Source organism: Canis lupus, chromosome 5, assembly GCF_011100685.1.
Source record: "Canis lupus familiaris isolate Mischka breed German Shepherd chromosome 5, alternate assembly UU_Cfam_GSD_1.0, whole genome shotgun sequence".
Taxonomy (NCBI): Eukaryota; Metazoa; Chordata; class Mammalia; order Carnivora; family Canidae; genus Canis; species Canis lupus.
In genome coordinates, this window is record NC_049226.1 from 31,425,053 (window position 1) to 31,447,272 (window position 22,220).

General features: G+C 53.3%; 1 long non-coding RNA gene across 1 annotated transcript; it reads left to right on the forward strand.

Annotated features, from left to right (window-relative positions):
- LOC119872009 lies at positions 1-15,060 on the forward strand. The gene is made up of 3 exons (XR_005358863.1): positions 1-228; positions 990-1,108; positions 12,582-15,060. It is a non-coding gene; the product is annotated as an uncharacterized LOC119872009 (long non-coding RNA).
- The last annotated feature ends 7,160 nt before the right edge of the window (positions 15,061-22,220 follow it).

Sequence of the window (22,220 nt, forward strand, 5' to 3'; positions counted from 1 at the left end):
GTTTCCAAGAGACCAGGGATCCTACAAATAGAGTGGTGTGGCCAGAGCAGGGACAGAGGTGGGTGAAGCTGCCGAGCGCCGGGCTGGGGAAGATGAGAGGAAACAAACTGTCAAGTGTACGGAACCCAGATCAGTGATGAGCGCCTGGAGGAGTCTGAGCAGCTACCGCAGTCAGGTGCAGGGAGAAGCGTCCAGTTGGAAAATGGGTGGACAGAGCAGAGCCTGCAGGTAGGATGGGGTCTGCAGTCCGGGGAGAGCTGGTGGTGAGAGGACAAGAGTCGTGGCTCCGAGGATAGAATGCTCAGAGATGTCAGCAATGTAACAATAGGCGCTGGGATGGGCCAGCTGCTGGGATGGGAGGGGCACTGGCCAGCCACAAACCCCCTGGAGCAAGGCTAAAGGGGCCTTGCTGCCCCAGTTGGGGGTCTGAACCAAAACCATGTCCATCTGAGTAAGTCTGAGGAGGGAGAGCCCAGAATTCAAGGAGGGTAGCCAAGGGAGCTCAGGATGTGCTGGGGAAGGAAGCTCAGAGGAGTCTGCAGAGGGGCAGCCCACGCTTAGCCCTTGACGGGGGTCCCACCACCCCTCCCCATCCACCGTGGTCTTGGGTCCTCCCAGGAGGACCAGAGGGCACAGGAGGCACACACGCAATCCCTGAGGTCCCCAGGCATCTGCTGGGGGGGCGGGGTGTCTGACACGCAGACAAGGGAGCCTGGAGGGAGTGGCCCGCCCTGACCGGCACGCCCGGGTGAGTATCCGCCACAAGTGGCTGCCAAGAAAGCAATTGTCTTCTCCGACTACATTAATAGGACTTTAGTGTCAGGATCAATGTGGCTGAGAATCCCACTGCACTCAGCACTTGTCAAGCTGCGCCCGGAGCACAGATGCTGCAGGAAGCTGGGGACTCAGATGCGTTCCCAGGGCGGTGGCAAGGGGATGCTTCCCCAAACTAGCTCTAAAAGCCCTGTGCTTCCCCTTTGGGGTGACAGTGGCCCCACCTCGGCAGCTGCAGGGTCTGTCTCCCCCGGGATGATCTCGGAATTGCCCCAGAGGCTCTGAAACAGGCAAGAATGCAGGTCCAACGTTGGCCACATCACCTTATTTTATGGTAAGTCCCGACTTCAGATTTATATGTGAGATCTGATGATTTGGGGGCCTCAGGGCTCAGCGGTTGAGCATCTGCCTTTGGCTCAGGGTGTGACCCCAGGGTCCCAGGATTGAGTCTCACATCGGGGTCCCCATAGGGAGCCTGCTTCTCCCTCTGCCTGTGTCTCTGCCTCCCTCTCTCTGTGTGTCTCTCATGAATAAATAAATAAAATCTTAAAATTAAAAAAAAGAAATCTGATGATTTTGAGGTGTGGCTCTAAATGTTCCTAAAAACCCCCGTATAAGTCAAATGTCATCTGTGGACTGGGTCGAGCCTGCAGCCTCCACCCCGACCCCCATGACTTCCGTCCATCCAGGACCTCTGGACAGAGGCTACGGGGGACGGTGCCACCTGTCCAGGTACCCAAGTGCCCCCGTAGGGGGTGCTTCCCAGGGTGGGCCTAGCATCTGAGCTGGTAGACTGAGCAAAGTACGTTGCCCCCCCCACTACCCCAGTGGGGACAGGCCTCCTTCCAGCCCACTGAGGCCTGAACAGAACAGAAGGCGGAGGACAGAGGAATTTACCCCTGCACCTGTCTCATCCCCTTGCACAGGGAGCTCCTCTCTCTGTGAGCCTACTCTTCACCATAAATGATTTAGTAATTAAACGACTGCATACACGTCCAAATCTATCCCTAGACATGTCCCGTTGCTCTGCCCCTCTGGGGATCCCTGCCTAGCAGGACCTCCCTTTGACAGATGAGGACAACTGAGGATGGGCACACATAGCTCGGCACCTGCGACCTCCGTCGAATTGCCCTTCCTCTGCTTTTTCCCCAAACACAGCCTCTCCCTGGTCCCCGAATTTGACCCCTAACACCTGAGCCCCTGTCTTTGCACCTAGGATCCCAGCACCCTGAAACACTGAAACACTGGTGAACTGTCTCCCTGGGGTCCCCAGCGTGATGTTAGCCCTACGCAGAGACCCTTTCCCATGACCAGATCTTGTCTCTCTGGGGCTCATCCCAGGACCCTGGGGTCACGGCCTAAGCCAAAGGTGGACGTTCAACCACTGAGCCACCCAGGTGGCCCCAGTCAGATGAATCTTAAGGCTATGAAATCAGGGGTCAGGAGAGCTGTGCTCCTGTCCATTTCGAAGAGATCTTTACCCCACTCCCCCTCCGAGAGGGCTCACAGCCCCTCGCGCCCTCATTGAAGCATGTCACTCAGCCCCTGCATCTGACTCACCATCTCCTTTCCAACACAGCAACTCTGTGGTTGTGACATTGGGCAGATCTGGATAATCCAGGATCATCTCACTTTGAAATCCTAAATGTTATCACGTCAAAAAAAAAAAAAAAAAAGTCTCCTTTGCCACCAAAGGCCACTCATTCACAGGCTCTGGGAATTTGCACACGGACATCCTTATCCTGCTCTCCTCATCCTTAGGTCAGGATGCTTCCCCTTCCTGACAGACTCATCTAGCATGTGGGCGGGTCAGTGGTTCCAACAGGCCTGCAGACAGACAGAGTGCCATGTGACGGAAATTCAGATCATGTGCGTGCTTGTGCGCGAGTGTCTGCATGGACAAGTGAGCGTGTTTGCGCATGCCACCATGCGAGGGCCGTGTGCTGGCCCCCAGGTATGGCTTCTGCTCACATACTCACATGCGCCGCTGCCCGGGCCCTGCACTCAGAAATGTGGGGTTGGCATCTACCCCCGCCCCTGGTCACTCACCAGATTGGATTAGCTGTGGGCAGAGCCCATTGAACAAATGCACCTCCTAGCCTTGATTTACTGGAAGAAAACAAGAAATGTTTTCCTTTCTGGGAAGGTATCACTCTCCGCCAGAGCTTTCCGTGCTACCAGTCTAGGGCCAGGGGGTGTGCTGCTGGGAATCCCAGCGTCAGAGCCCCCCGGACCAACAGCAGCCGCGGCCGGGAGCTCATTCAGCCCAGGGAGGGCCGACGGCGCCAACAGGCAATGCCACCTGCTTGGAGAGAAACAGGCACCAGGAGCCTGGACCCCAACTCCAGGGACCCAGGAGTCTGGGGACCCGCGAGGCTGAGACTGTCACCAGCAAGCAACGGGGCCTCCTTGGGTGCCATCTCCTCAGCCCCGCACCCCTGGGTCCCACCTTGAGCAGGAGTTCTGGGTGGAGCCGCACTGGCCAGGAAGCCACAGCAGAGCCAAAGCGTCCATAAGTGAGTGGAGCTTGCGGAATCGGGCACATGCATGCGGCTCAGGGAGCAATCTCTTGGTTCAGACTCCCAGCTCCATCACTGCTCACTAGCTTGAGGATCTGAGCTGCTCTGTTCCTCAGTTTACTCGTCTGTAAGATGGAAACTAAACCAAAATGAAAACTAAACCTACCTTGTATGGTTGTTAAGGAAATTGATGGGATGCTGTGGACAAAGCCATTCGCACAGTGCTTAGCTGGTAACAACACCTGCACAGCCTCACCTCTGCCTTCCCCGGTCTGGGATTGAACCTTATGCAGTCCTGCGGGGAGGGGCAGAGGGGCCACTAAGCTAAGCAGGACAGTCAGCGCATCCATCCCACGGCAAAATGAAGGTCATGGTCACATAGGCCCCAGAAAGTCCAGCACACAAGCTGGGCTTCTCTCTCTCTCTAGGCAAAGCTCCCGGGAGCTACTCCCAGGCTACAACATATCAGCTCAGCCCTCAGTTCCTGGCCAGGCCTGAGTGGACAGAGGACGCCGGACACTAGGGCGGGAGGAGCAGAAGTGTCAGCGTGGCCTCAGGCATGTGACATCCTCCCCTCCAGCCATGGCTTCTTCCTCTGTCAGTGCAGCAAGAGTACAGCCATACTGAGGGCAGCAGCCATGTCCTATGCTGCAGTGGAAAATTTGGAACCTCGCCTTAACCTCCCTCATTGAGGTTTGCTTACAGAGCTTTCCAGCTAAGGGCAGAAGCAGAAACCCTCAGGTGACGCCCGCAGAGAACAGCACCTCCAGCCCGCTGGAAGTAGCTCAATGTAACCAAGCTCACCAGGCCGCTGGAGAGACAATTCTGTGCACCTGAGTTTCCTTGTCCCCTTACTGGTCACACGTAATAAAAGCCCCTTGCTTCCCACAACAAACAGGTGTCCGCTGGCTTGTTGCTTGCCAAGTGGTGAACCTGCTGCATTCGGTAACAGGCCACTATCCTCTGGGCACGTTGGGCCAGTTGCAAACAACAGAATCTGCCATCTGAATGGTTTCACCTGAGAAGGGACTTATTAGCATGGAGACAAAACTGACCCTTGAGGCACCTGGGGGGCTCAGCGGTTGAGCCCAAGCTCCCTGCCTCAGACCTGGAGTTTTAGGTTCTCCCCACCTCCTCCCTGCCCCGCTCGGCTCTCCCAGGTCCCCTCCTGGCCTTCCCAATCCACCCTCCTTCAGCGCCACCCACCTCCCTGCCCAAACCGTTACCAGAAGCCCGAGAAGGAGCACAGTTCAATGGGAAAATCAGCCCAAACAATTGTCTGACCAAATTGACTTGTCAGTCACCTGCCCAGACAGGGCCCGGGAGGATCACCTGATCTCCACAGAGGAAAGAGTGATTTGTAAGCTTTGAAGCCAGGAGGAAAAACACACAGAAAAGGCCCATCACAGCGAGAATGGCTCAGGCTGGGTTTCCATAGCAATGCGGGAGAACCAGGGGGAGCACGCACTGCCAGCATGACTCAGAGCCGCACCAGCCATCGCCAGCTCCACGCCACCCGGCAACAAGGGCCCCCTCCAAAGCCACCCGTCCTCAGACCCTGAATCAGAGCAAACATCCTCCCGGAATCCCTCTCACCCCTTCTTCAGGGCCCGTGATGATTTGGGAGAGAAATCCTCAAATCCGGTTCATACGACGCATTGAAAATCCATGTGATCTCCTCCTCAAGTCGCTACTCTGCCCTAAGCCTCGTCACTGAAATAAGAATAAAAATAGTCCTTCTGCACGGCACCTTTGTAAGCATTAAATAGTATAACATGGGACTTAATACATGGGAACAGATCTACCTTCAGTTTGTACAGCCCTCTACAGTTTGCAAAAAGCTGCACGCCCAGTATCTCATGGGAATCTGCCCTGACACCCCCATCTTGGCTGGTGCGGGGGTGGGTGTAGCGCCTCATGATTTTCCTGAGGTCCTGCCGTGTAGTGACAGCACGGACAGGTCTTCACAAGTGACTCAGGACTCCCCGTCGAGCAGGCTTTTCAAACTATTATTTAGATGTTTGGGGAAACAGTTAAATTGTGAAGAAGCAAACATGAAACATCTGATTCAGAAGATAAGATGTCAAGTGAGTCCAGTGTGTTGGTAGAGAAAGGGCATAGGGCCAAGGGCAGGTCCTGGCACACAGGCTCTGCGGGGCGAGCAGAAGTATACGGGGAAGGCAGGCTGCCAAAGCAAAGCAGTAGCTGCCTCTTTCACCTGGTTTTCCTCTATGTTGGACACTGCAGAGTGTTTACACTGGAAAATCCTGTGTAATCTTCCATAAAGTCTTATGCAACAGGTGCTTCTTTCAGTTAGAATGTTAGGTTGCAAGTAATAATATTTTATAAAAATATATATATATATTTACTCATGAAAGGAGCCTCCAGCCAAGAAGATGCTGTAAGTTCATGCTCTGGAATCTCCCTCCGATCCCAACACATGGCACTCATAGATAAAATATAAATAGTGAGAACAGAAAGGACAAAGCTAAATTCAAAGGCAAGATAAATTTCTTTCTGGATCAATGTTGTAGAAAAATAGAGAAAGGATTGGCTGGGTTGTAGGTGTGTTGGGAGCCAGGCAGAGGGGGCTGGGAGACCTGCCCTGTGGGGTACAAATGCCACACATGATGCAAATATTTGATGCAGACTTGCTGGGCCTGGCCTGGGGCTCCCTGACAAGGACGAAGTGAAAAACAGACTATACTGTGCCTCAGTCCAAGGTTGGGGTCCATCTGAAGTCCCAAGGGTAGGAAGATGGGAGAAGGAAGGTGCAGCCTTCCCGCCGGGACCCGGGAAAAGCAGCCAAGCTGATGGATCTGCATCCTCTCCCACCTCCTCAAAGAACTGCCCCCTTAGCTTCATGGTGAGCCTGGGTCCTTGGACAGGGCCTCAGTGGAAAAGACCACAAAAGTGGTCTCCATGTGGCAGAGCAGATGGAGGGGCTTCCCACTCAACGTAATCCCACAAAGCCAAGTTCTGAAACATGGGAGCAAGTCTAGCACTAAGAAAAACAGCCAACAAAGCCAATACTCAGGAGGTTAATTCACTCCAGACCAACAATGGGAATGCCTGGGTGGCTCAGTGGTTGAGTGTCTGCCTCTGGCTCAGGCTGCGGGGTTCCTGGGGTCCTGGGATTGAGTCTCACATCAGGCTCCCCACAGGGAACCTGCTTCTCTCTCTGCCTGTGTCTCTGCCTCTCTCTGTGTGTCTCTCATGAATAAATAAATGAAATCTTTAAAAAAAAAAAAAAAGGATTAGAGCAACCAGAACATAACTGCTTTGAATTTTTAGGATCCACAACGGATAAAGGAAGAAATAACATGAATAATAACCATAAGAAATTATGAAACAAAAGCAAGCAGAAATGAAACAAGGTCAGAGCTATTTTTAAAAGAAGAGCCTGCTAGAAATGCCAAACACAAAGCAGGCACTTAGGTTATCTTTTTCAGTAGAGGGGATAAATACGAGAGGACAAAGTCAAAGAGAGAATGAACACATTGGAGAGTGGCACTGTTATAGTGACTCAGAATACAACTCAGAGAATTAAGGAAATAAAACTATGGAAGAGTTGCCTCTTTGATTCTGGCTCAAATACATGTCTAACCTGACTCCCAGAATTACCAGAAAACAATTTTCAAAGATAAGGGCTCCAGATCTTCCAGGAGTGAAGAAAAATCTGAATCCTCTAATTGAATACATATAGAAGGCTAAATAAAATACACCATCAAACCACATCTAATAGTGAAACTAAAGAACATCTGAAATAAAGAAAATGTTGGGGCACCTGTATGGCTTACCCAGTTAAGCATCTGACTCAATTTTGGCTCAGGTCATGACCTTGGGGTCCCTGAGACCGAGCCCCAAGTTGGGCTCCATGCTCAGTGAGGAGTCTGAGATTCTCTCCCTCTGCTCCTCCACCTGCTTGTGCATGCTCTCTCTCTCTCAAATAAATAAATTAAATGTAATTTTAAAAACTATCAGGAAAAAAGCAAAAAGCAAATTAACTACAAAAATAAAACAACATAATGATGGCAGACTTCTTAATGTCACAATGGACAATGGGAAGAAATGGAGTCGTATCCTCAAAGGGCTGAGCAAAATAATGGTGGTCTAGACTTACATCCCCAAGCATTCAAGATCGTAAGTGAAATCAAGACAGTTCCAAACACAAAAAAAATTAAGTGTTTACCACCCAAGAAAACTAACCAAAAGAATTAGCAAAGATTATATGTCAACCAGAAGGAAGTGAAATCAAATGGGAAGAGTGTGAGTATCCCATAGGAAACAACGCGGAACTTAGAAATTGGTAAAATATTTTGAAAATGTGTATTGATCACCAAATAATGCCATTTAATTATTATGTAATTACTAAATTATAATAATGGTTAGACAAAAGATACAGGAGTTTTATGGATAAAATATGTCAAGGTCTTCTCTAAGGAGAATAGAAATAGTAATGAAAGACCTTTGACTTTTTTAGAAAAATTAACAGTAAAAAGTAAATAAGCACTAAACATCAAAAAAGTTGTTGCAAAAGAATAGCAATAAAATGCATCATTTTTGCCCCAGCAGGAGAAGGGAGACATGGGGGAAAGAAAACTTTGCCAATCTAACCACAAAACATACTACTAAAAAGTAGAAAACAAGAGTCAAGAAAAACACAGACTAAGAAGATAAGCATAAGACACCAATAATCACCAAAAAATAAATGTAAGTAGATCAGATTCACCTGTTACAGACTAACAGGCTATCAAGTTGGACTTTTTTTTTTAAGATTTTATTTACTTATTTATGGGAGACACGGGAGGGGGGGTGCGGAGAGAGAGAGAGAGAGGCAGAGACACAGGCAGAGGAGGAAGCAGGCCCCATGCAGAGAGCCCGATGTGGGATCACGCCCTGAGCCAAAGCAGATGCTCAACCGCTGAGCCACCCAGGCATCCCAGGTTGGATTTTTTAAATCCAAGTATGCGTGTCACTTACAAGTGACAGGGAAAAGTTAAAATAAAGGGACATATACACACACACAAACCACTACCAGGTAAAGATTATAAGGAAGCAAAAGGGCACCTGGGTAGCTCAGTGGGTTGAGCATCTGCCTTGGACTCAAGTCATGATCTCAGGGTCCTGGGATCAAGTCCTGCATCAGCCTCCCTGCTCAGCAGGGAATCTGCTTCTCCCTCTTACCCTGCCTCTCCGCTACTTGTGCTTTCCTGTGCTCCCCCTACCCCCTGTCTCTCAAATAAGTAAATACAATCTTTAAAAGAAAAGAAAAATTAAAAGTAAATGAGCTCCTTACCTCCCTGGAGAATCTAGGAAAAGAATATCCAAATCAAAAAACAAAATAAGAAAAATGTCCACAGAAATTAATGGAATGGCAAACATATTACAGAGGATCAAACCAAAACATGACTCTGGGGGAAAAAAAAGTAATGAAACAGACAGGGCTCCAACCTGGAAAAAAGATACAATAAGGCTTGAAATCAGCAAAACAAAAAGAAACATAAAAATTCCTATAAATAACTTCAAAACAATAAAAACATAATTTTCTAGAAAAGCTTAAATGACGAGAACTGAGAAAGATTTAGAAAACTTGAGCAAACCAATCAATCATGTGTTACAAATAGAACAGGGAGTCAGACATCTTCCCCTTCTCGAAGGCAGCAGAGCCTCGCTACGGAAGTGAGCTTCAGAAAACCCGCGGGAGATGGGTAACCCCGACTTTACACAACCCCGACTTTACCCTGTTTCACAGGGTATGAGATGGGGCAGGGGGTTGGGTTTGAGCTACTCATCTTACAAAGCTGGTGTGACCTTACCTCCAAAACCAGACAAGGACAGTATGAGGAAGAAACCCAAATGTTCAATGTTTTTGTTAATATGGATTTTTTAATGTTTATTTATTTATTTATTTATTCTAAAGAGAAAGAGAGGGATCCCTGGGTGGCGCAGCGGTTTGGCGCCTGCCTTTGGCCCAGGGCGCGATCCTGGAGACCCGGGATCGAATCCCACATCAGGCTCCCGGTGCATGGAGCCTGCTTCTCCCTCTGCCTATGTCTCTGCCTCTCTCTCTCTCTCTCTGTGACTATCATAAATAAATAAAAATTTAAAAAAATAAATAAATAAATAAATAAAAATAAAAAATAAAGAGAAAGAGAGCACAAATAGGGGGAGAGGCAATGGGAGGAGGGAGACGCAGACTCCTCACTGAGTGGGGGAACCCAATGTGGGGCTCGATCCCAGGACCCCAGGGTCACAACCTGAGCCGAAGGCAGACGCTCACCTGCTGAGCTCCCCCGGCGTCCCAGTATTTGTCATTAATTTCAGCTGATACGCTTATCTGCATAGAAAAATATGACCTAGATGCTCGTTGAGGGAGGGAGGGAGGGAATGACACACAGTCTGGTCCGTCTGGTTCAGGCAGAAACAGACAGGAGAACCTGACGTTCCCCAGGACTCAGCTGGGAGGGAGGTGCCGGCTGGCCTGCTCATCCGACCTTGCCGCTATGCAGCCCCCAAAGTCAGGAACGGCCTTTCCATCCTCCTGGTCCTGCTGGATTTTAAATGCTGATATTTTTTCATCATGGGTATTTTGCATTAACTTCGGTTTTAAATACTGCATTCATGATTTTTTTTCAAGATTTTCTTAAAGATTTTATATATTTATTTGACACAGAAAGAGAGCACAGGCAGGGGGAACAACAGACAGAGGCAGAGGGAGAAGCAGGGTCCCCGCGGAGCAGGGAGGCTCCATCCCAGGACCCGGGTTCGTGATCTGAGCCAAAGGCAGACAATGCATCGATGGAGCCCTCGGGTGCCCCCAAATATTGCATTCGAAGATCGTTTGTCTTGGTCACTGAGTTTGGGGTGGCCCCCTGCGAGTCCACACATGTGTGGCTCTCCCGAGCCTGCCCCAGCCCTTCAGAGGCCACCCACCCCCCCCAAAGAGGGGATACTGAGCCTCAGGGCTGAGAGGCGCCCGATCTATTCAGGGATCCCCTGCTTCAGTGCCTCCCACGCAGGCGTCACTGCCATCCTGCGGGCAGACGTGACAAGCCAAGGCTGACAGCCCTGCTGTCTGGGTCGGAGGAGATGGAGCCTTCTCACTGCAAGTGCGAGCGGGCTGGTTTCTTCCTCAGCCATGGGGTGGGGGGGTGTGGGCAGGGGGCAGAGAGGAACCCAGCCGTCACCACGGGGTGGGGGGCAGGGGGAGGTCACAGTCCACAGGGCTACCCACCTCCCACCTTCTGAAAAGCAGCCACACTTACCCAGACCCACAAACCCCCGACCCCACCACCTCCCCGCTGCCCCAGCCCAGGGCACCAGCGTTGGCTGAGCCCCTCCTCACAGGAAACAGGCAGGTCCTCTCACGTGGACATCAGATTGCAGCCACCTCCCGCCCCGTGACCTGGGAGCATCGCTCGGAACCTCCCTGCCATCTTCCGCTTCCTCATGTGCGCACAGGGGACCCAACACCTGCTTCTGGGTGTCACGGAAGGCCCCTGTAGGGATGCTGCCCACAGGAGCTGGGCTCGACGCCTGCCCCACAGTGGGCTCCGCGTGCAGCAGCCACAGCCCTCGACTAGCTATCGTCAAGGCTATTAAATCAGGAGGACACGAGCTGTGTGACGTCGAGGGGGGTGACACGGGCAATCACTTCACTCTGACAGTAGGGTTTTAGGCAGAGGCGGCTCAGAAGCTGGATTTGAGGATGTGAGAGTCTCCGCGGATAGAGAGGGGCACAGGGATGGGCCTCCCCACCACCCCGAGATGGACAGGCAGACCTGGAGGGCAGGGTGGGGCAAAGGGCACAGGACGGTGGAGGGACACCCACAGTGGTGACCCCACGGATGGCTGAGGGGCACGATGGGGCAAGAGGCCCCGGTGGCCATTGGGGGGCGGCCCCCAGAGTCCATTACCTCTGTCCACTACCCATGACCCAGAGCGTGAGGTCCCCGAAGCAGATGCTGGTGGGAACCACGTCCTGGGCCCCGGTGCCCCCCACCCCTGCACCCTATCCATTGAGCCAGCATACCAGCAAAGGCTGATGCTCCCCCAGCAGGAGAAGACACCCCGCAGCCCCACACCACTTGATTGCATTCACATCGGGGCTCAGCCTGACACACAGCTCCTCTCAGGTCTCAGGCCTTCAGACTCAGCCAGAAGCTAAACCATCAGCTTTCCTGGCTCTAGCTCAGCGACTCACCCCGCAGGCCGTGGGACGTGTCAACCTCCATAACCACGCAGCCATTCCTTGTACACGTATGTGGGGTGAGTGTGCATGCATCCCAGTACATGCAGCTGAGCCACGGCCTCTGCTCACACCTGGAAGGGCAGGAGGAACACGGCCAGGAAGTCCTCTCTTCTCCCTGCTCCCAGGACCCGCTATCCCAGGAGAAGGGCTTCTCCTTGCATTATAGCAACAAGATTTAAGGCGTAGGTTTGAGCAATAAGGGAGAAAACAGACAGCATGACCTCCTGGCCTCTGGTCCAAGGCTACTGGGGCTTGAGGAGCTTGGAAGGGGGAAGCCATCCACGGGGTGCAACCGGTTGGCTTGCACTTCTGGACGGCCTCGGGCATCCTAAGGACGGAACGACGTCCTGGAGTCCTGCAATTGTACTGTCCTTGCCTGGAGAAGAGGAGGCATGAGACAGGAAGAAGAGGGTGGGAGTGGACCCCCAAGCAGCTGCCTGGAAGGGACATACGGGCCCCTGTCTGCCCCCTAAGGAGAGACAGTCTGCTCCGTAAGGCAGCAGCACCAGGATGGTCTGGGAGGACTTGATGTTGCAAAGACTGTCCTCAAAAAAAAAAAAAAAAGACTGTCCTCAGCCAGCAAAGCCAAGCAGGCCTGGGGGGAGGGGGGGAGGGGCTGGTGGCAACCCAGAAGCGCCCCCTGCAGGTCTGTGCGCAGAGCACACACCAGACACCAAGCCTGGCAGTCCCCAGGGAAGGAGATATTGCCAGAAGCCCAAAGCAGGGACCAGACCAAGGGAATCACACAGGTCGGAAGCCAGATGGAGCAGGGCTGCAGGCCTGGCAGGTGCGGATGGAGGCAGCACCCCCATCGGCACCTCCAGCAGCCCTGCTCGGCCCAATGGGCTCACATGGTCATGTCAGCCACAGGGCAAGGACCCGCAGTCCAGCAGTGCTTGGCGCATGATGGTCTCAGGAAGCACCAGGGGAGTTTCCAGCGCACTCTCCATGAGAGGGAATGGGAGACACATCCAGGGCATGATGCTGCTGGCCGGCGGAACCCAACCCATCCTGTCCCCTTCTGTCCTGTGCAGGGCCCATTTCCCAAGAACTGCCTCACCCGTGCCCCCGCTTGGCCGGCTCAGACACCAGCAAGGGGACCAGCAGCCAAGGTCATGCCTGATGGCAGCCCCTCAGCTCAGCTCTCAACTCACTCCCATGTGGCCCATCAGCCAAGCCAGGGAAGACCTGGACATGGCAGCTCAGAACCAGCAACCGTCCCACTTGGCGGGGGCCACAGAAACCTTGGCAGGTGCCAGCACACAACCCAACAGGGAGTCCATCGGGAGGACTCGGGGAACCTGCTCACTGGGCCGGAGTGTCAGCAAACTTCCAAGTGTCTACTCCATCTCCCTTGACGGACAGCACCCAGCTGGCCCATCACAGGGACCCACAACGGCCCACCCCAGAGCGCTCCACTGGACAGAATTCTTCATGGTCTCTCCCGTAGCCACTTCATCGCTTCCGCTCAGACACCCTGTCATAGTGACCATGGTAATGAACACGCGGTGTCCACAGAAAGACAAGTTAGGTGCCCTTTAAGACGAGTCATCCCATCTGTCCCTATGGAAGAGCCGTCTCTGGGCCCGGATTGATGGCGAAGGCAGATTGTCGGTGAACTGCTCTGCTCCACACAGCCCTGATCCTGGCCTTGGAGGCAAGCATGCACCCACCTGAGTACTGGCGACAGCCAGCATGGGAGCTCACCAGGCCCCCGGAACAGCTGTGACTCCCCAGGAAGCTCACACCGCAGCTTCACGCAGGGCCCTAGGGTCAGGGAGGATGTGGGGCAGCAAGGGGGGCTGTGGCAGCTTAGCTCCAGGTTTCAGAATCCCCTTTTTTTTTTTAAGGAAGGAAGGATTTCTTTTTTAAGATTTTACTTATTCATGAGAGACACACAGAGAGGCAGAGACACAGGCAAAGGGAGAACCAGGCTCCCTGAGGGGAGTCCGATGCGGGACTCGATCCCAGGACCCCAGGATCACTCCCTGAGTTGAAAGCAGATGCTCAGCTGCTGAGCCACCCAGGTGCCCCCAGAATTCCCTATTCTGCAAAGGTTCCAAATTTAAGGTGGATCCAGGAGGAATAGGCAGGAGAGTCAGGAAGCAGAATAAAACACCAGCCGTTATTCCCCAAAGGTCCATGAAGGAACTCCACACACAATGTTGCAGCAGCCAGCTCATCCTGTGGGCGCAGGTGGTGGCCGGAGCGGGGAGGTGGGGGGAGCATCTGGCTTGCCTCCTCCAGCTCCTGCAAGAAAAGGGTGCCGGCTGGCCTCTTCTCCCGACTGGACGCCATGAGCAGCACACACAGTCAACAGCATGCTGGCAATTGTTGCTTGGCAGGCGCCGCTTGGACCTGAGTACTGGTCAATGTTCTTGTTGATGGCAGCAAGTAAGACACAGTGAAATCCTTGCTAAGTTGGAAGATAATTTTGAATCCTGGGAGCGTTATTGCCTTTGTTTGTGACATAACCAGTTTTCTGACAGCAACCTTGAGCCATGAAGAAGCAGTGAGTTTAATTTTCTGAATGTCTTTCTCCTACACGAGCCTAGACAATCAACCATAATATGAATCAAAGCCTGATTTTAGCATCTGCCAATGTCTGTGGCATAAATACTCCCACCAGGGTGCTCATTTAAAGCAACCAACGTGATATTCCTGAACATGCGGTTGGGAAGAGATGCGATTGGTGGCACGTTGTTCGTTGTATGGTATTTCCACCATATGCATTCAATAGACATTAAAAAAAAAAAAGCGTATGTGATAATAAGACATAACAAAATCATCAGGAAGTGATGAGTTCTCAGGACATATCACCTTTGTTATTCATGCAATTTACTTAATATGAGTTTATATAATTAAACTTTCAGTGGTGGCTGTGTTTAACAAATGGATCGCAAGATTCCTGAAAATGTCCTAATGAGCCCCACATGTGGGGACAAGCCAGCTCTGGCACTTCCCTGGTTTCCGGTTGTCTTCATGGCTTGCGGCTCTCCCCAGTTGGAGGTCCCGGCTCCCCAGTGGCCGTGAATCCCAGTCACAGCCAATCTGTCCTTTGTTAGCATTTACTTGCTCATTCATTCCTCATTCATTCGTTTGCATACTGAGCATTCTGTGCTGAGCCTCAGGTAGGACACTGAGGGCACAGGGGTAAAAACAGATGCTTTTCCTAAACACGGTGTGGTGCCCTGGAATGGATTCTGGGACAGGAGGGGAAAAGCGGGGGTGGGGGGTGAGCAACATTAGAAAACCTGGTGAAATCTGAAAATAGTCTCTAGTAGAGTTCATGGCATTGGGCCGCAGAGGACACCTTTCCTTATTTTAACCAAAAGCACCTAGTTCTGTGACATAATAACACCAGAGGAAGTGGGTAAAGGGGGCACAGAAACTCTCTGTTTACCTCTGCAACTTTTATGTAAAAAAAGATTATTCTAAAATGAGGTGGGTTTTCTTTTTTAATGACTGATATATTTATTTGAGAGAGACAGAGAAAGCGAGCAAGTAGGGTAAGGGGCAGAGGGAGAGGGAGAGAATCTCAAGCAGACTCCTTGCTAAGCACAGAGCCCAGGTAGGGCTCCATCTCTTGACCCTGAGATCATGACCTGAGCCGAAACCAAGAGCTGGATGCTTAATCAACGGAGCCACCCAGGAGCCCCGAAAATGAGTTTTATTTTTAAAATGTGAAAAAGAAAAAAAGAGCGAACCCAGATGCTTCCCATCCCCACCAAGGCCAGGGCCAGTCAGATGAGGGACAGGCCAGAGCAAGGCAAGGCATCTCTTCTAGGAAGGAGGCTCAGGAGTGAGCAATTGCTCAGAATTCTGAGGAGAAACTAAGCCCAGAACTTGAACATACTGAGGTCCCGGGCTCAGGACCTGGTGCTTGGCTTGTCCTTGCATGCAAGGGGTGCTGCTTTGGGAGAATCCAAATGTCCCGAGCGAGTGAGATGTGCACTTTGCTGCTTTTGCTCCACGTTGGTGACTCGTTCTGGGAACACTTGGCCTGGTCCCCACGGGAAACTCTAAGGAGCCACCACCCATTGCCTCTTGGGGCAGCGCAGCCACTGGACATTTGTCTGGCCATAGGGATTGGCTGCTCCTGCTCATTGATAGAGCAGCAGGAAATGAGGCTAAAAACCACCAGAAGGGACAGGAAAGAGTGGAGAGGCGGCCTAAGCTGAAGTAAGGAAGGGCTGGTCTTGGCGCCATGCTTGGCCGAGGCTGGCAGATCCCCACCTGCAGCCCAGCGGGTGATGTGTGACTGAGAACACAGATGTGGACCGGGCACATGAGAACACACATGTGGACCGGGCAGCTGTTGCCTCAAGAGTCGCTGTGGGGAGCACCTGGAGCCACAGGCAACTCACAGGAAGAGAATCCCCGTCCCTGCAAAGAAATGGATCAGTCCAGCGATCCAAACCAGCAGGTACAGCGTCTCACACACAGATGACACAACATCATGTCGTGCTGGGCCACGGGTCGTGCTTCCCAGTCCTACCAGCACAGGCACACGGAAGTCAGACAGACCGTGCTGGATGGAGTCACCCTAAGGTTGTTTTTTAATGATCCAAAAGCTCCAAGAGATTTGCTGAGCTTTTTAAAAATATGGCTAGCTGAGGGGTGCAGCAAGGGGAGTTTAACCACATATTTTTAAATTTATTTATTCCTGAGATACACAGAGAGAGGCAGAGACACAGGCAGAGGGAGAAGCAGGCTCCCTGCGGGGAGCCCGATGCGGAACTCGATCCCAGGACCCCAGGGTCATGACCTGAGCCAAAGGCAGATGCCTAACTGACTGAGCTACCTAGGTGTCCCTGAACCCAAGACTTTAAAGCGTATTTGACTTTTTCTAAACAGAGACAAGAGCCTTTCATTGGTGGCTGCAGCTTGAATCTGGAAGACAATGCTGTAAGTAGAAGAAGAAGGTGGAAAAACAGCTCAGGCAGTTTGCAGATCCTCGGGCTGGGCCCTTGCTGGGCTCTCAGAAGCATCCTTTTCCAGCACAACTGTGCTCTCTCTCTCCCTGGACAAATAAGGACTCAGATGCCTGGTGCCCTTAAGTTCTGTTGCCCAGAAGTGTTGGTGAACGTCACAAATTTTGAAGGTGATGGATGTGCAAGGGCACGGAGCAGATGGCGCCCTCCCTGAGGGAGGAACTCCAAATCCTCTTCCTCCACATGCTCTCCGGTAAGTCCAAGGTCATGCCTCCCTGACCTCAGAGTGGATCAACCAGCTCAAGGCCTGCTGTCGCCTGGGCCTGTTAGTGTGTGGGGACCACCGGGGACCCCTGGGCAGCGGGGTACTGGCCACAGCTCACCCTGCAAGTGCAAGGAAAGAGATGAGAACTTGGCGTCAAACAGCCCTGGGTTCATTTCTCAGCTGTCCCCATTGCTGGCCGAGGGCCTTGGGCAGCCCACATGGCTCTTCCTTGGGGCCTCAGAGTCCTCACCTCTTAAATGGGACAATAGTAACAACTGCCTTGTTAGGATGTTAATGCCCATAAAATGCCTAGCACAGGGTCCAGGCTCAGAAAACACTCCAATAAAGCGAGCTGTTGGAATGTGCCCAGCACTTAGTTTCTGAATCCTCTCATCCCATTCTCTGGTCGGACCTCACAAGGCCTTTATGAGGAAGCTGAGCAGATATGTGCGCCCCCAGCCTCAGACGGGGACGCCCAGCAGTCCTTCACCGCCCAGCAGTCCTTCACCCGAGACCACCCAGCATCAGCTGCGGGGCCAGTACCGAAATCTGTACATGGCTGCTTTAAGTTCTGAGATCATGGCTCCCTCCCTCTTCCTGAGGGGGCCTCTGCCCCACCCCCTACCTATCAGCTGCTGAAAGGGATCAGGAGAGATGAAATCCCCAGGCCCTCCTCACTTAATTCACTTTAGGTGATATTAAAGAAAGCTTCTTTGAGGGATAACATGGCCCAGCTCTTTGCCACCATTCTCCCTGGGAAGAGTTTCCATGGAGAGAGTGCCTGTGTCTCCAGAAGGCCAGCCCCTGGCTCCCTCACCAGGGAGCTGCTATGCACCACTAGAGCAGGAGAAATAAATCCGCTTCCAATCTGCTTCCCCACAGTCCAGAGCCCAGGAAGGACCCACGGCTCCAGCCCCCCATGGAGGCTGGTTGGGCACGTATGAGGCAGGATGGGGGTTGGGGGGGAAGGCGGCAGAAAGGCAGCTGCTGTCATGCCCGAGGGGGGTCTCCTGTGCTCTGGAGAAGCTGGTCCCGTTCAGGGGAGCTCCTCAACCTGTACCAGCAGATGAAGGGTCCCTGCTGACTGGTGTTCAATGGAAACCACTACCATCCATCCTGTTCCCTGATGAGGGATGAAGGCCTGGACCGCTGTCCTCATCAGCACCACGGAGAGCTGCCTGCGGGGCCAGGGGGAGGGGTGGGTGCTCTAGGAGACGAGCTGAGCTCTGGGCCTGGCAGACGAGGGAGGGGGGAGAGAAAGGGAGAGAAGGAGGGGCAGGAGGAGGAGAGAAGGGAGAGAGAGAGGTGGGGGCTAGGAGGGAAGGAGGGGAGGGAAGGAGGAGAAGGGAGGAGGAGAGGGGAGGAGGCAGAGGAAGGGAGAGAGGAAGGGGAGGAGGAGGGGAGAAAGGAAGGAGATGGGGGAGGGGACAGGGAGAAAGAGGGAAGGGTGGGGGCCAAGATGGAGAGGGAGGGGAGGGGAGGGGGAGAGAGGGACAATGAGAGAGAGGGATGGAGGAGAGAGATGGGGAGAGTGAGGGGGGTCACGCAGGGAGAAGAGGGAGGGAAACAGTGAAGGGCAGAGAAGCAGAGACAGAGACCTGGCGACAGTAAAAGCAGAGTGAGAGAGAGACCAGACCGGGTCACCGAGACCACACAGGGAAGGAGAGGGACCAGGTAGAGACCCTGCTCCCCAGGTAGCCCCGGGCAGAGCTTCTTCTGGGCCCTGGGACCTCGATGCCTCACCCCTTCCCTTTCTGAGGCAGGAGCCTATGCACATCCCATCAGGGGTCCTAGCTGTTCCGTGGAGCGAGACCCTGTCAGGGATGGCAGTCTGCGCCTCCTCGTGCATCTGACTCCGAGAGGAACGCTTCGACTAGTAGCTGTGCATGAGCCTTGAGGGATACACTGTTCTTTCTGGAACCTGTGGTCACTTGCTACCCCAGGTCCAGGAGCTTGGGAGCTCCATCCAGAACCCAGGCTGGGAGCCCCGTGGGGACGACAGGGGGTCTTCCATAGACTCTATATCCTTCTGTACCCTATGGGCCCTGGAAAGGTTATCGGAAGTCACGTGACGAGGAGGTCACAGCATCTTCATCAAGCCATCAACCCCAGCAGGTGCCATAGGGCACTGTCCACATCCACATTCCAGCTCATTCTCCCAGTGCCCGGCCCCCCTGGCAGCTGACCGCTCTCAGCTTGAGCTCTTCTCCTATACAGCCCTTGTCCAAGGCCAACCCCCACCCCAGGGGATGACCGCATCCAATGCGTGAAGCCCCTCACCTAAAATCAGGATGGTGTTAATGGGCGTCCCTGCTCCAGGGCTCCCTGTGGGGTCGGGTGTGGCCAAGGAACACGGCTCATGTCCTACGTCCACCCAGCTGGGCTCCTGATGTCCAGGCCCTCATGGATTTGTGCACTCAGAACTTGTGCGTGCCATCCCCACTCCAAGCAGCAAGACGGGGCAAGTGCACTGCCCTCACATCCGCAGGGACCAGGCCTTTCCCTCCCTTGACAAGATCTCTCTGCCCCTGGATGGCCTCTCACATATTCGAAATCAGCTGTCACCATCAGGAGCAGGAGGAAAGGCAGCCTCTCTCACTGCAAACCTGTATCGAAGCCACACGACGTGCACTGTAAATATCATATGAGTTTATGTATCAATCATATCTCAGGAACTATTAAATTAAAAGAGAGCGAGAAGGGAGGGGAGCCTGAGTGGCTCAGTCTGTTGAGCATCCAACTCTTGATTTCGGCTCAGGTCATGATCAACCCCTGCATCAGGCTCTGAGATCAGCGGTGGGGGGTCTGCTTGGGATTTGTCTCTCTCCCTCTCCCTCTGCTCCCTCCCCTGCAAAAAAGAGAGAGAAGGGAGACAAAATTGGCCCCGAGCTGGGATAATAGCCACACATAGCAGGGCAGGGGGCACCTCACGTCCGCCTGCGCACCTGCACGCAGCATCCCTCCACGTGAGTTACCTCTCCTAAGGCCCCGGATTCTTTCCTTTGCAAAATGGTAAATGTGGGCAGACCACCTGCCAAGCTGTGTACAGTCACCGGTGACTTCTTTCCATCAGAGACTCGTCTTTTGTCCTAAACTCCCATTTTTGGCCACAAGGAATCTGGCCACCATGTTACCGCGACAGCGGCAGCAGCCAAGATTCTCACCAGCAGCAAAGACAAGGGTTTTTTTTATTTTTATTTTTATTTTCTCCTTTCCTGACTCTGTCAGGTTGCAAATCCAATGGATGTTGCCCCAGTGCGGGGATAAGAACACATAGTAAAATAGGCTATTGTCATGGGCAGCCCTGGTGGCTCAGCGGTTTAGCCCACTCTTCAGCCCAGGGTGTGATCCTGGAGACCTGGGATCAAGTCCCACATTGGGCTCCCTGCATGGACCTTGCTTCTCCCTCTGCCTATGTCTCTGCCTCTCTCTGTGTGTCTCGTGAATAAATAAATAAAATCTTAAAAAAAAAAAAAAAACAGGCTGTTGTCTTTGAGAGGGGAAAAAAATCTACTATTAACGGGCAAAACACATGTTCCTATGACTACAGTTTTCAGAAGATTACAAGCGAGCCAAATGTCTCCCATTATTCATATGGAAAAGACAATGTTTTGCCATCAGCGAGGGACGTGCCCACATCAAGCAAGACTCACCGCCTCTCTACTGGGTTGGGTGTGTGGAGGGGAGCGGCAGTGTACGTCCCCCCCACTGGCGCATGGAGCCCCCAGGTCCCCTGGGGAGGGTGCACTGCACCGGGGGAGGCTGGCATCCGGACACCACACACAATTTCTCCCCCCCTCGAGCGCTGGTTTTCTCGGTGCCGTGAGTCTAACCCGGGGACCATGCAGCCCGTCAGTACCATGACCACACCATCATCGGTGATAAGCGTCCCACTTCGGCCAAGACCACAGGCTTGGACAGACACCCCATCTCTGAGTGGATGTGCATGCTGCCCAACCCGGGGGCTGCTGCAGAAGCACTCAGGCTCCCACTGAGGGCTGGGAACTGGGGGACACACAGCGTCTGAACCCTCCTTCCAGAGACACAAGAGTGATGGACTGCTCAGCCCAGGGGTCCAGGGACAGGAGCACAGGGTCAGCGCTACACTCGAGGGGTTCCTGGCACACAGGCCTCACTAGAGAAGCATGGCCACATCGTCAGCAAAGTTCCCTAAAAATGCTGGGAGGTGGTCAAGTGAAGGCTGGCAGCCCCCACCTCCAGGCTGAGGCCACGCAGGGATTACAGATCCTCAAATCAGGGGGACTCGGCGTCAACTCTCCGATGCTGGATAGCAAATGAGGCCCAGCTGCACGAAGCCCATAAGAATGACCTGGATCCAGGTAACAGCCGCCGGTTGAGGCACATTCTCTTGGCTGCTCCAGTCCGGCTTTCAAGCCGCGCGCCACAAGCACCCTCCTTGCTCTCTGGTACCTTCTCTTTCTTCTTGTAATAGGCTTGGTTCTCACAGCGTTGGCCCTTGGCTGGTAAGAAAAACACAGTCTCCTGGACGTTAGACCCCAGGTTTTGCAGCAGCATGATTCCTGGAAATGCAGCCTGAAGCCATCGTGAGCACCGGCATGACCTCTGTGTGCTCAGGGGCGTCCACGGTCTGTTGTCCAGTTGGTAGTCTGACCTCCGTCTGGCAGTTCAGCCTCACGACAAACTGAATGGTGATGTCCCTCCCGTACACCTAGGGGGTGCTCAGGTCACAAGGGGGGGTCCCCTAGAGGGTGCTCAGGTCATGAAGGGGGCCCCTAAGGGGGTGCTCAGGTCACGAGGGGGCCCCTAGAGGTGCTCAGGTCACGAAAGGGGCCTCATGATGAGATGTGTCCACACAAGAGGGAGGAGCAATCTCACGCTCTTTCTGGGACCTGCAGTCATGGGAAGCTGGCAGTCGGGAACCCAGGAGAGGGTCATTCCCCAGAACCCACTGCACTGGCACCCAGATCTCAGACATCCAGCTTCCGGAACAGTAAGAGATAAAGTCGTGCCACTTGGAAGCCACGGAATCTATGGCGCATAGTCGTGACAGCCCAGAGGGACGGAGCCCAGCATCACAGAGTTCTTCTGGGTGGTTTCAACATCCCAATACTAGGAGCAAATTCCGCTTTGACATGCTTCTCAGCAGCTCATTTATTTGTCTAGTTATTTACATCCTCTCCAATCGGTGAGCTTGAAATAAAAAGATGATTCTGGATGCTCTGGGTGGGCCTGGCTTAATCAGATGAGGGCCTGTAAGACCAGGATGGAGGCTTCCCGGAGCATTCCACCTGAGCAGGGTCGCGGTGGCTGGGGCAGAGCTCCTGCCTGTCCACCACACCCCACCCCTGGCCTGCCCTCCTCCCCTGCCCTCCTCCTCCAGCTCCTCAAGAGCACACCTCCATGCACCCCTGTGTCTCCACACACACACCCCTTGCATTGCCCCACTCCTGTTTGTGTGTGGGAGCCTGGCAGGCACAGGGAAAGATGGGGCC